General features: G+C 43.3%; 1 pseudogene; it reads left to right on the top strand.

The window, feature by feature from the left end:
- Positions 1–5601: 5601 nt before the first annotated feature.
- Positions 5602–14523, top strand: LOC100481172 (annotated as a pseudogene).
- The last annotated feature ends 478 nt before the right edge of the window (positions 14524–15001 follow it).

Here is a 15001-nt window from a genome sequence, read left to right on the forward strand (position 1 = left end):
CTGTCCCTCTGTGTCTGTTGCTCTATTGACACGGAGGTCACATGACCCCTAGACTGCTCCCGGTCAAGGATTGAGCACAGTGAAGGTACAAATTCAGGTTCATTTCTATTACACCCAGGACTCCTCTGATAGGTGTCTTGGGCTCAAGGACTTCCCAGTGACCCGAGCAAACCATTCTTGGAATTGTCCTGCAGTGTGTGACTCTCTGTCCCCTCCCTATCTCCAACACAGATGTCAGAACTGCAATGCTGTCTTCTCCCCACCGTCTCCTCTTCCCTCCTTTTGTCCTTTGCAAGCATTTCCTCCAAGAAATCTCTTACACGTCTGACCCTATCTTGGTGTCTGCTTCTTAGAGAGCTGGAACAAAGTGTCATCCCCTCTTTATCTTGTGGCCTTAGCAATGAACAGATAAATTCTCAAAGAAGAAACTCTTTTTTTAAAAAAGATTTTATTTATTTATTTATTTATTGGACAGAGAGACAGCCAGCAAGAGAGGAAACACAAGCAGGAGGAGTGGGAGAGGAAGAAGCAGGCTCATAGCAGAAGAGCCTGATGTGGGGCTCGATCCCTTAACGCCGGGATCACGCCCTGAGCCAAAGGCAGGCGCCTAACAGCTGTGCCACCCAGGCGCCCCTCAAAGAAGAAACTCTTATGCTCCCCCAGTGCCAAACAGAGGGACTGATACATGATAGATGCTGAGTAAATATCAGAGAAGAAATGAATAAATAAATAAATAAATAAATAAATAAATAAATAAGATTCCCTCTCCGTGTGAATAGGTTTCTGGTGTCATCTTGAAGGCAGAATAAACTACTTGGCCCAAGTCTGATACCTCCCTTCTTTCCACGGGCCTAGCCACAGGCTATACTTCCTACTTAAAAGGTGTGGCCAGTGTACAGTGATGGACAAAGGAACTAAGATTTCACTTCCTTTCTATGAGGGAAGAGCAAAGTCTCCCATTAGGTCATTGGTTTAGGAACTGGCTCCTCATTCCGCAGTTCAGAAGCTTCTGACCACAACCCCAACCTACCAGACTTGTGAAAGTTCTAATCACTGACAGTGGCAAAGAGAAGAGACCTATGGTGAGTGGCCTCTAAAATGGTCTCCTATGATCCCCACCTATTGGTATTACACTTTATATAATTCCCTGTCCTCCAGTGTGAGCCAGATTAAGACCTCTAAGGAATTGAATACAGCAGAAGTGATAGGGTATAACTTCTGAGTTGATATTATAAAAAGATTGGGGCTTCCATTATATAGGCTCAGTGGTAGAGTGAAGAAGACACTGGGATGAAAGTCAGAAGACCTAAGTGTAATCTTTGTCTTGAGGGCCCTGGCCAAGTCATTTTAATCTCTTTATGTTTTAGGTTCTTTATCCGTTAAATGGGTTAGGTAATTTCTAACTAATGACCATGATTGCTTTGTGTAGGAAATAAAAGCCAACTTTTACTAAGTGTTGCTCTACATATCTTTTTTTGTATCAATGCACTTAATGCTCACAGCAGTTCTGGGGGGTGAATACTGTTATTATCCTCATTTCATACAATGGAATACTACTCAACAATACAAAGAAGTCAGCTACAGACATGTTCAGCAACATGGATGAACCTCAATTATGCTGAGTGAAAGAAGCCAGATCCCCCCTACCCCCCCCCCACACACAAAATACTGAATGATTCCATTCCTATGAAATTCTAGAAAATTCTAACTATAGTGACACAAAACAAATCAGTGGTTGCTTGAGGTCGAAGTGAGGAAGAGAGATTATAAAGCGTGAGGCGTGAGGAAACATTTAAGGATAATGGATATTTTTATTATCTTGATTAGAGCCAATAATTTCATGGATGCATACATATGTCAAAACTTATCAAATTATATACTTTAAGCATGTACAATTTATTAGGTATCAATTATAGCTCAACACAGCTGTAGGAATATAAATCACATCATTATTATACTTAGGAAAACCATTTTCAGTCATTGTTCTCATATACCTCTACTCATATCTTCCCCTGTTTCACCTTCCCCAAATTCCTGAATAAGAGGTCAAGACCACACTCACCTCTGGTATTCATATCAATTAAGAAAATATGTCCGTGTGGAAAGAATTTTAAATTCTGCAGGAAATGCAAAGATGGGTAAGAAATAGTCCATGTCTTTAAGAAGTTATAATCTACGTAGGCAGGGATGATGTAAGTATGTTTATTTTTTAAATTTTCTTATATAAGTATGTTTAAAACTAAATCATCTAACAGGGTTTAAGTATCAAGTCTAAGAAATAGAAAGTATATAAAAGGAAAGTGATTAACTGCCTAACGAAGAGTACAGGCAAAAATTTCCAAAGACACATGACTTTGGGCTGGGATGGCTTGGGAATGTTTTATGTAGGATGTGGGATTTGAGCTGGAATGTGAAGAATGGATAACATTTAGATAGAGGGGAGCAGAAAAGAGGATACACACGAGATGTTTTGGTGGGGTCAGAGCATGGTGACATTGAGTGAATACGTTTGACAGGAAGAAAGGTGTCTGTAGAAGACTCACAGGAACTTAACTCTACAAAAGTGGAACCAGAGTTGGAGGGTCTTGAGTACCAGATGGAGAGTCTAAACTCTTGGCCTTTATTTCATTTTAACAACAGGAAGGTAGGGAGCCTTTCATCATTGGAATCATTTGGCAAAGAGTGTATGAGCATATATGAGGAATGTGGAAAGGAGATAACTTCGCTGCATGGACAAGTCCCCCCACCTCCCCACAGTCCTGAGACACTAGTCACAGAATCATGGGCTTTGAAAGCATCACGAAAGGTAGCACTGGAAATTTGTCCGATAGTATCCAGGCTTTTCTTGGAGGTAGTGCCTGACTTCTGTGCCAGAGTCAACAAGGACAGACTTTCCACTCTTACCATGTTCAGCCAGCGAATGGAAAATGATCCCATGTGCAACCATCAGACTCTCTCTCATGATTTTGAGTCCTGAGTGAATGACTCAGTGACACGAGGAACAGTTAGAGGTCATTCATCATGCTCACCAGACCCTTCCTTCTCAATGGCTGTGGTTATACTTCCTGCTAACCAGCCCTCCAGAATACTCTTGGTTCCTGGCAGGTACTCTGGACTCTGGTCAATTCTGAGATTCCCCCAAATATTATTCCAATAAATTTCATTTTTGCCTAAGATTTTAGAGTCTTTTGTATTTCTTGAAGCCAACAACCTGGACTGATGTAGAACTCTTCAGATCTTAATGCTTTGGTTCCCTGCATAAACCTGTTGGCCTTAGTTCACCCCCCTGGATCCATATGGAACAAGTCTGTCCCTTCTTCCACATGAACTTTTCCTATGCCTGAAGACAGCTCTTTGGCCTATCCTAACCCTTTCTTTCCCTAGGCTAAATGCCCCATGTTCCTTTGGGCGCTCGTCATCTCACGTGGGCTAGATTGCTTCACCAACCTGGACTGTTTTTCCAAGGGCGCTCAGCTGTTCACATTCAGACCTTGGTGACTCAACAAACATTTGTTAAATGATGGCTACAATACCTCTTGTAGGAAACAGTCATTCATTTTTGGTTTTCCATGCAAAGGCTATGTTACAGTTAGGGTCCTGGTTCAGCTACTGAAATAAAAGTCAAAACAACAGTGACTTAAATAAGATGGCTTATTACATGGAAAGGTCTAAATGTAGGAAGGACTGGGGATCCAGGCTCTTTCCAGCTTGTTTTTATCCATTTGTATCCATTTATAACACGTGGCTTCCATCTTGCGGTCTAGCATAGCCATTCCTACTTCTAGAACCATGTTCCTGTGCCAGGAGCAGGAAGGAAAGGGAGAAGAAAAGTCTTGTGGCACTCCTTTTAAGAAGTGTTGCGGAAGTTTTACCCATCATCTCTACTTATTTTCCATGAGTTGGAACTTAATCCTATAGCTTTCCTTTTCCTTCCAAGAAGGACTGGGAAGTATAGGGTTAGCTGAGAGAGGATGGTGAACTAGCAGTTCCTACCATAGACCATATAATGCAATTTGGGTATTTTCCAATAAAACACTCTAAGTACAATGAGATGTTACACAAGTCACAAGTGGTTTATTGGCTGTAACTTTCTTATATTCAATGTCGAGTATTTTGCAAGTGATGATCAGGCTAGAGTTACATTAAGAACTGAGTTTGAGGTAAATTCAATTGCATGGATTTATCAGGGCGCGTGCCCTGGTAAGTATAGTCTCTATACTTACAACCCAGAAGTCAGGTCTACAACTGAAAAGTTCTTCTAACTGAGACAACCAAGCAGCTAATTTCTTTTGAAAACAAAACCTACAAGTGTGCTTCGCACAATGAGTTCAATATATTTTCACACATATTAGATAGTATTCTTTTGGTAACAAATAATAGAAACTGACTCTAGTTTGTTTATAGGGGAAGGATGAATTATTAGAAGTGTTTCAGCTGTACCTCAGGACTCAAGGTAATGTGTAGCTAACTGGGCCTCTGGGACAGACTAAAACTTGGATGCACAGTAGACAGTGGCTATTCCTAGCCTCTTGGTCCACATAGAGTCCCTCTAGCCACCCAGAGATAGTCTGAGGCTCTCCTTCAATTGGCACATTTATTAGCCTTGGTTGGGTTAGTGGTCCACCTTGGTCAACCAGCAAAGTATAAGGCTAGGTCAAATCTTATCATTATGACAGCAAGCAGCTACCTCTGAGCCCTGCAGATTTGGGGGGTTACAGGTAGAGAGAAATAGTTTGCAGCAAAGGGGAGGCTAGACAGCCATCTCAATAGGCATGTCCTCTACCCATGCGTACATGGGGGGTGTCATAAGCGGAATGAAGTTTAAATAATGTGGCTATGAGGCCTGTGACACTCAGACTAGGAACAGGATGCAGTAAGGTTGGGGGAGCAACTATGTCTTCCTCAAGACTGTTTTGGTTATAATTGAAACCCATCCTAAAGCTCTAAAGCATGTCACCTGAGATTTTTAATATGTGAAGAAGGCTTTCATGTGCACAGGATCACCTCCAGTTACTTGTCTTAATTACCACTCAAGTTGTTAAAGTTGTAGAATTTTTTAAATACCTTATTTTTTAGAGCAATTTTAAGTTCACAGCAAAAGTGAGCAGAAGGTACAGAGATTTCCCATCAGCCCCCCGGTCCCACATTTGCATGGCCTCCACCATTATCCACATCACATGCCATAGTCCATTTGTTACCACTGATGTACCTGCACTAACACATCATCGCCCAAAGTCCATAGGCTACCTGGATATAGCTCAGTCCTGGTTTTGTATGTTCTGTGGGTTTCGACAAATGTATAATGACATATACCTACTATCAAGTATCATATAGAGCATTTTCACTTCCCTAAAATCCTCTGTGCTCCACTTATTCATCCTTCCCTCCTCCCTAACTTTTTAGTGTCTCCATGAATTTGCCTTTTCCAGAATATCCTATAATTGGAAAAATACAATACGTAGCCTTTGTAGATACAACACAAAAAGCACAAACCATGAAAGAAAGAACAACCTGATTTTAAAATAGGCCATGGACCTTTTCACAACACGTTTGCCACAAGAACACAGGTGTCATGAAAACCACCACTAAACCTAAACCAAAATGGGAAAGGAAAAGACTCATATCAACATCATCATCATTGGATATGTGGATTCAGGCAAGTCCACCACTACTGGTCATCTGATCTACAAATGTGGTGGGATCAACAAAAGAACTATCAAAAAGCTTGAGAAGGGGGCTGCTGAGATGGGAAAGGGCTCCTTCAAGTATGCCTAAGTCTTGGATAAACTGAAAGTTGAACATGAATGTGGCGTCACCATTGATATCTTCCTGAGGAAATTTGAGACCGGCAAGTATTTTGTGACCATCACTGATGTCCCAGGACATCAAGACTTTATCAAAAACGTGATTACAGGCACATCTTAGGCTGACTGTGCCATCCTGATTGTTGCTGCTGGTGCTTTTGGAGCAGTTATCTCTAAGAAGGGGCGGGAGTATGCCCTCCTGGCTTACACACTGGATGCGAAACAACTAATTGTTGATGTTAACAAAATGGATTCCACTGAGCCACCCAATAGCCAGAAGAGATATGAGGAAATCATTAAGGAAGGCAGCATCTACATTAAGAAAATTGGCTATAACCCTGACAGAGTAGCACTTATGCCAGTTTCTGGTTGGAATAGTGACAGCATGCTGGAGCCAAGTGCTAATGTGCCTTGGTTTGAGGGATGGAAAGTCACCTGAAAAGATGGCAAAGCCATTGGAACCACACTGCCTGAAGCTCTGGATGGCATTCTGTCACCAACTCGTCCAACTGACATGCCCTTACATCTGCCGCTCCAGGATGTCTACAAAATTGATGGTATTGGTACTGTCCCTGTGGGCTGAGTGGAGACTTGCTTTCTTAAACCTGGCATGGTGGTCACCTTTGCTCCAGTCAAGGTTACAACTGAAGTCAAGTGTGTCGAAATGCACCATGAAGCTTTGAGTGAGGCTCTTCCTGGGGACAATGTGGGCTTCAAGGTCAAGAACATATCTGTCAAAGATGGTCAGCATGGCAATGTGACTCGTGACAGCAAAAATGACCCACCCATGGAAGCAGCTGGTTTCATGGCTCAAGTTATTATCCTGAACCATCCAGGCCACATGAGTGGTGGATATGCACCTGTGCTGGATTGTCACACGGCTCACATTGCTTGCAAGTTTGTTGAGCTAAGGAGATTGATTGTTCTGGAAAAAAGCTGGAAGAAGGCCCCACATTCTTGAAATCTGGTGATGCTTCCATCATTGATATGGTTCCTGGTGAGCCTAAGTGTATTGCAAGCTTCTCTGATTATCCTCCCGGGGGCCGTTTTGCTGTTTGTGACATGAGATAGGCAGTTTCTGTGGGTGTCATCAAAGCGGTGGACAAGGAGGCAGCTGGAGCTGGCAAGGTCACCAAATCTGCCCAGAAAGCTCAGAAGGCTAAACGAATATTATCCCCAATACCTACCACCCCAGTCGTAATCAGTGGTGGGAGAGCATCAGAACTGTTTGTGTCAATTGGCCATTTAAGTTTAATAGTAAAAGACTGGCTAGTGATAACAGTGCATCGTAAAAGCTTCAGAAGGAAAGGAGAATGTTTTGTGGACCATGTGGGTGTGGTGTGTGGTGTGTGTGTATGTGTGGCAGTTTTAAGTTATTAGTTTTTTTTTTTAAGATTTTATTTATTTATTCAACAGAGATAGAGACAGCCAGCGAGAGAGGGAACACAAGCAGGGGGAGTGGGAGAGGAAGAAGCAGGCTCACAGCAGAGGAGCCTGACGGGGCTCAATCCCATAACGCCGGGATCACGCCCTGAGCCGAAGGCAGACGCTCAACCGCTGTGCCACCCAGGCGCCCCTAAGTTATTAGTTTTTTAAAATGAGTACTTTTTCATGGAAAAAACTTGACCAAAAATCTGTCGCCGAATTTGGGACCCATTACAACAAAAGTTTAATGAGAAAACTGTGTCTTCTTTTGGCCCACACTGTAACCTCGTGGAATACTATTCAGGTAAAAGATTAAAAGTCACCTGTAACCTATTTCTGGTGTTATCTTATGCTGAAACTCAGAATTTGGGTTAGCATTTTTTTTACTGGTGGGAATTTTTTGTGTTTTTTTCACCTTGCCTAAGGGAAAGAAATCATCTGTGTAAGTACATAGTAAAAAGCTATGGGGACGCCTGGGTGGCTCAGTCAGTTAAGTGTCTACCTTTGGCTCAGGCCACGATCCCAGGGTCCTGGGATCAAGTCCTGCATCAGGTTCCCTGCTCAGCGGGGAGTCTGCTTCTCCCTCTCCCTCTGCCTGCTGCTCCCCCTGCTTGTACTCTTTCTCTGTCAAATAAATAAATAAAAGTCTTTTTAAAAAAAGTATGGGGAAAGGGGTTCTGTTGGTGCAACAGATCATAGCTTAGAACAGATAGGCAAAGAGTAACACCATAAGATAGCTTATCTTATGGTGTAAGATAACCTTTATTACAGGTTACATTCTGTAATACTAAAGTCAATGTGTTGCACATAAAATCTCGTATTCCATCAATATTGAGGAAATTTGTTGATACCAAGAAAAATGGGCCAAAGACTTTAACAGATACTTCACCAAAGAAGATATATACATGGCTAAGCATATGAAAAGATTCTCCACATCATGCATCACCAGGGAAATGCAAATTAAAACAACAATGAGATATTGCTACACACTTATTAGAGTGGTCAAAATCCAGAACACCTGCAACACCAAATGCTGGTGAGAATGTGGAGCAACGGGAACTCTCACTTAACATTGATGGTGATGCAAAATGGTACAGCCAAGTTGAAAGACAGTTTGGCAATTACTTATAAAACTAAACGTACTCTTACCATATGATCCAGCAATAACGCTCCTTGGTATTTACCCAGCACGCACGTTTTTATAACAGCTTTATTCATAATTGCCAAAACTTGGAAGCAATCAAGATGATCCTCACCAGGGAATAAAGAAACTACAATACATCCCCAAACTGGAATATTATAGAGCAATGAAAAGGCAATCGACCTATCAAGGCATGAATAGACATAAAGGAAATTTAAATGCATATTACTGAGTAAAAGAAGCCAACCTGAAGAGTTGTAATATTTAAAAACCCAGGTTCTTCCAACGTCTTTATGTTTAATTCACAAGTCTTACCGTTATTTATGTCTAGTAATTTTTATGTTAAAATAATATTAATCACTTTCATTTTTTTGTCCAATTAATGTCAAATTGACTAAGTTTAAGTAGTAAGTCCTCCTAAGTTATTAGCCCTATTTAGGAACTTATTATTTAATTCTCTAAAACATTTTAAATGCATTTAAAATTAAAATATATGTTTCTCGGAAACACTTCAAGCATCCAATGTGCAAACTTATAAAACTGACAAGCGAAATCTTTCTAAGCCTTTAAGCAATTATTAAAATTTCATAAGCCGAGTGAAAGAGGTTTCTTAAGATTCATCGTGGATGACTACCAAATGTTTTCTAGTGTTAATTCTCCCCTCTTTGTCTTTAGTTAAAACCTCTGCGCTTTTGCTGGACATATGTCTGCCCAACAATAGACTATATTTCACAGCCATCTGTGGCCATGTGACTAAGTCAGGGCCAGTGGGATGTGAGTAGATATGACGTATGCTACAACCAGATCATTGCCTTTCAGACACTTGCAGCAGAGCCACTTCTTTCCCACTTCCCTTGGGTGTGGTGGTGAGCCAGTATCAACCACACTGATGAAAATAACACAGGCCATGTCAGAGCCAAAGGAGAGAAGGAGCCCACTCCCTAGAAGACCTCCCATAGCAAAGCTGCTTGGCCTGCAGCTGTGAAAAGCTCGCTACTGACTTCTATCAACTTTAAGTGATTATACTTTGGGGTTAGACTGTACCCTAGTAATACAACGTTCAAAGACTTCCTACAAACTTAATTGATGATATCTTCTTAAACATTCCAAATTGAAACTGCATGTTCAATTTGCCAGGTTCTCTGATATGTTAGATTTTCTTCAATGTGTCAAGTTCTCTATTTTTATTTATTTGGGGGGAAGGGCAGAGGAAGAAGGAATCTTAAGCAGGCTCCACGCCTGACACGGGGCTCAATCTCACAACCCTGAGACCGTGACCTGAGCTGAAATCAAGTTGGATGCTTAACCGACTGAGCCACCCAGGCACCCCTGTTTCAAGTTCTTTAAATAACACACTGATTATCATGATGATTCAACACTTGCTCCTGAAGTTACCATGAAAAGAATGCCATATTTCATGGGATCTAAGACTCTTTCAATTATAAAGTATAACATTATTTTAATGACACCACCATTCTAATTGTTTGATGCCATTGATACAGAATGCATTCCAAATTCCAAGATGTTAAAATTGAGAAAATGTAGCAATATTCTGATTTTGATTCAGCTCACCATCTATAGTGATCTGCAATTTTCCTAGGGTTGCAAAGTCACTTACCCAACCAAGAGAAGGCGATTTACTGTGGTAGGCTAACTGAGTTTAGTAGTGGAAGATTCGGGATTTTTAAGTAGTTACAGATTCAAGTTCTTGGTATGGAAGTGAAGACGGCACCTGGCTGCAGATGGTTGGTATGTCTAACCTGAGCCGTTGTGACTCCCAGTCGGAATACTAGAGCTGGAATCTGTCTGCCCAGCCAAAAGGGAGCTCTGTGTCCATACCTTTCACCTGGAATCTAGTTTCATAACACAGTCTCATGTGTTTTCTGGGTGGCTTTCAAGTTTCTCCTTTAACCTAGTTTAATTGAAGCTTCTTTCAACCTCTTTCCACCTGATCTGAGTAGGCATACCCCATGTATACTTCCAGGCTCACGCCTGTTCATACACACAGCAGACTGCAGCCAATCTCTTTGCTGTAAGATTAGGGTTAATTGAATGCTGTCTGTAACTCTCTTTTTTGTAGTTTGTATTTTTGCCTATCTCATTGACCATCATTCTGTAATTATAGCAGTGAAAAGGCCAAAACGGGGATTTATTGCAGATTTCAGACTATCTCCTAGAAGCCAGGGACGTGATATGCCATTGGGTCTTCTGAGGAACTAGATGTGACATTTTTTGGTTTATCTGGGATTGCGTGTTTCTGTTTTTGCTCTGCTCATGAAGTGTCTGATCCTGCCCCCCTTCCCTCTACCCCATCTTATCTCTCAGAGACAAGTGCTCTCTGCTTCCCCTTGCCTACCGTGGAGAACGGCTAGCCCATAGCATAGAATGCCCGGAGGACAAACCTGCTACATTCAAGTGACCACCAACACTGACCCTCATCTCTCATTTGAAATCTACCTTGAATCCAAGAGAGGGCAGCCATGACATGCAAACGCCTAGTCCTCAGGGAAGAGCTGTCCTGGGGAGCTGCAGACAGGGCAGATCTCAGCAAAGGTGGCTGCCTGGGGCAAAGTAGAGCTCGCTGGTTAAGGATATGCAGCTGAAGCCAGACTGTGTGGATCCAAACCCAGGTCCTGCTGCTTAATGGCTATATAACCTTGACCGAGTAACTGAATTCTGAGAACCATAGTTTCCCCATCTGTAACATAATCATACCTCAGGCACAGGGTCATGGCAAGGATGACATGGTGCATGTGGAAAGCAGGGGGAGACCTGCCTGCCACGTGGGAAGTGTTCAATAATTGTTTGCTGCGCGTTCTGATTATAGAGACAGACAAGTAAATAGATGCACGTTGCATGAATTTGCTCTCCACCTCAGGTGCTAGAATCATTGCATTTACCTATTTATTTTGATAAAATAAATCAAAATAAATTTGTTTGTTTATCTAAATCCACTGGTTTGGTTCCCATCTACCAAACCTGACAAGTCATTCCATCTCAGTCATGATTTGCTTCTGGATTCCTCCTCCTCCATCCAGACCAAAGGGATGCACCCAGAAGTAGGGGATTCCATCCCCCCAGGCCAACACAAGTGTGAGTTCATTGATTCACTCACCTGGAGTGGTGACGATAGGTGTCAGGTGTCGAGCACTGGGGACACAATGGTGAGTGAAAGCACACCCCCTTCTGCCTCTTGAAGGAAAACTTCAAAGGCACCATCAGCAAAGCTTGGTGATTGAAAGCACATGGAGGTGAGGGTGAGCAAGGGGTCAACGGCATTTCTGGGCTCTCATTCTATGTCACCGGGTAGATATTGGTGACCTGTAGGGAGGCAGTCTGAGAGGGAAATCACAATTCTTGTTTGGAGCAAAGCCAAGATGTTGGAGTGAGGGGGTGGCCTTGAGCATCCGGCTGCCCTCGCCCCAGCACAGCCCTGCGCTCAGCAGTGTTGCGACATCAGACAAGTCCCTTAACCTCTTTATAGATTTTCTTGTCTGAAACTGAGGAAAGTAATAGCTCTAGGTCACAGAGCTGTTGTGAAGATAAAACACGTTTATATAGGCATTTCTCATTTTATTGTGCTTCGCTTTATTATGCTCTGCAGATATTGCATTTCTTACAAATTCAGGGTTCGTAGCAACCTGGCATTGAGCAAGTCCACCGGCACCGTTTTCCCAACATTTGCCCACTTCCTGTCTCCGTGTTACTTTTTGGTAATCTCACAATATTTTAAACTCTTTCGTTATATTTGTCATGGTGATGCGATCAGTGATTACAACTTGCCGGAAGCTCAGAGGATGGTTAACATTCTTTAGCAATGAAGTATTTTTCCGTTAGGGTATATACATTGTTTTATTAAGACATAATGCTATTGCATGCTTAATAGAACGCCGTGTGCTATAAACATGACTTTTGTATGCACTGGAAAACCAAACAATGCATTGACTGGCTTAATTGCAATATTCACTTTATTGTGATGGTCTGGAACTAGAACCACAATATCTACAAGGTGTGCCTGTACCCGTAAAGTGTCTAAAACCAAGCCTGCCTCCGTAAGTGCCAGCCTTCAGCACATGGTGGGTTTGAGGTGCCTTTGAGATGTCAGCAGAATGCAAGCGCCCCAGAGCAGGGCCTTGGTCGAATTACTATTGGATCCTGGCTTGACGCACGGAGGGTGCTCAACAGCTATTTGTTAGCAGGACACAGTAAGGATTGTGTCTAGAGGACGGGCCGCAGATATCAACCTGTGAGTCCCTGCGTGGGTGGGACCTGAAGCCTTTGGCTGGCGTGAGTCCCTAGGGAGGGAGAGTCTAGGGAGAAGGGACCTGACCTGACCTAAATGGTTACCATTTAGGACATGGGAGTCTCCCATTTCTGCCCCCCTTCTCGTACCCCTTGGGATCCCTTCAGCATCGTTCCCCCCAGGGGGCCTGAAACATACACATTCTAGGGAGAATTTGAGGACAGCTTGAACCTTCAGATAGGGATGCTGGCCTTTCCATCCTAGCATAGGTTGGGAAAAGGTGGTCTTCTCCACACCTGGATCCACAGCTGTGCAAAACAATAGTATTGCAACACCATTGGGGTTTTTCTCCCTAATCATTCATCCTGCGGAGAGTCAGCTATAACCCACGCTGGCTGTCCTGTTTCTGCAGCCAAAGCCCTGTTTCACTATGCCAGATCATAATCCCCCTCTGCTGTTGTTGGAACACCTCTCAGGTGCCAGAGACTGACCCCTGAGCTCTGTCGGGAAGGAAGGTCACCCCGCCATGGCTCGTATGCCTCCTTGGGGCAGCAATCTGGCAGTTTCCCCCTATCTTTGATGGTGCTAATTTCCCCATGGCCTGGAAGTCCACTCTCGGTGTGCCAGGGCAGGGCACTCAGCCAGAGGGGCCCAAAGGAGGCCCCACCCTCTTGAGCCTACCTCAAGGCCTTCATGACTAATGTCAAGGACAGGCTGTGGGAATGGGCCTCAAGAACTTTCTGGTAGCTTCCCCTACTCACTGTATGCTAAGTTTAAAATCGTATTTAATAGTTTTTGTACATTGTAAATGCCAACGCCCCAGGACAGAGCCCTGCCTGCCCCACCCCAGGAAGAGGGTCTGGTTCCCAGTGGAGGCTCTGGCTTCCTTCTGTGAACTTCTCCAGATCAAAAGACAGAGCCCAGGCCACAAAGGACTGAGGGGAACAGAGGCAGGACCAGGACGGCCTCATCCTTGAAAGTCTGAGAAAAGAAGGGAACCGTCAAATTAGGTTTCAGGGTTCTAAAAGGTTATTTTTTATTATATGCATTTTTTCCATTGTAAGATCAATATAATCTCATTACAGAAAATTTGGGAAACAGGAAAAAAAAATGCCTCGGATCCCACAATCCAAACACAGCCACTGTTGACATTTTCGAGGTTTGTCTCTAAACTTCCTATGTGTGTTTTTATTTACATAGTTTTAATCATACTGTATATATCATTTTGTATTCTATTTTTTCCCCTTGGTGTCTAATCAGTAGCATTTCCATGTTCTTAACTGACCTTTGTAACTAGTATTAAAAACTGTTGCATTGCAGTCTATCCAAGGAAATGCCGTGGTCCACTTCATCATTCCCTTTTGGACATTCCAGTTCACACTTTTTCACTCTTTGTTCTCAAAACTATTTCTAAGACGAACACCTTTATGCACCGGATTTTTCTGCATTTAGGAACGCTTCCTTTAGTTGGCATTCCAAAGAAGGAGGTCTTGAATCATGTATGGTGCCTGAGGTCTATTGCTACTGTTTTTCCAAAGGGCACACTAGCAATGTGGAACAGGCCTCAGGTTAGAATCGGAACGAGGGGAAACTGAGGTCCAAACAGCAAGGATCCTCTGTTCTCAGTACCCAAGGAACTGGAGAAAAATTTCCCCAGGGGCTAAGGTGAGAGGTCAGAGGATCTAGGAAGAGGAACTGGGGATGATGGAAATGCCTGATGTATGTGAAAATCTGTGCCAAAGAATGTGAGTAATGAGTAGATGTGTAATTGCCCACATGTGGATGTTGTGTACCCAGGCCTCCCCCGAGCTACGCCGCCGCAACAGCTGACTGCTCAAGTGCCATATAGCAGTGAATTACAGGAGAAGGACAGACAGGTGAAGGCCAGGACCCCAGGGGCAAACATTTAAAAGAGAAGCTCTAATTACCTAGCAGGTGGCATGGAAAGTTACTGAAAGAAGGAAACGGCCCCACCCGCATGGCTCCCTGAGGCCACCTTGCCCTGTTCCTCACTTAGGGCATCACATAAAAAGGGAGTTTCAACACCCGCTCTCTGCTTGGTTCCAGGCTGCCTGCCTCAGCCCGTTCCTCCCACCTCATGCCATCCTGGATTTTATCCTTCCAACGTGCGATCTTCCTGGGCATTCTTTCATGTTTCAATTGTGTTCAGAGGTAAGGTTCTTATACATCTGACACTGGTTCCTTCAAACCATGATTCTGGTTCCACCACCACCTGCTAGCAAGCTTTGTTTGGGTCACTTCTCTGCTTTCACATGCCTTCAGGACCACCACAGCCCCAGTCCTGGAGGGCTCCCTCCCGGCACTCTCTCCTCATGCTGTTGGGTTCCATGCACTACCCAGACCCTGCTGGCATCTGTGTCTTCTTCC

This window comes from Ailuropoda melanoleuca, chromosome 1, assembly GCF_002007445.2.
Source record: "Ailuropoda melanoleuca isolate Jingjing chromosome 1, ASM200744v2, whole genome shotgun sequence".
Taxonomy (NCBI): Eukaryota; Metazoa; Chordata; class Mammalia; order Carnivora; family Ursidae; genus Ailuropoda; species Ailuropoda melanoleuca.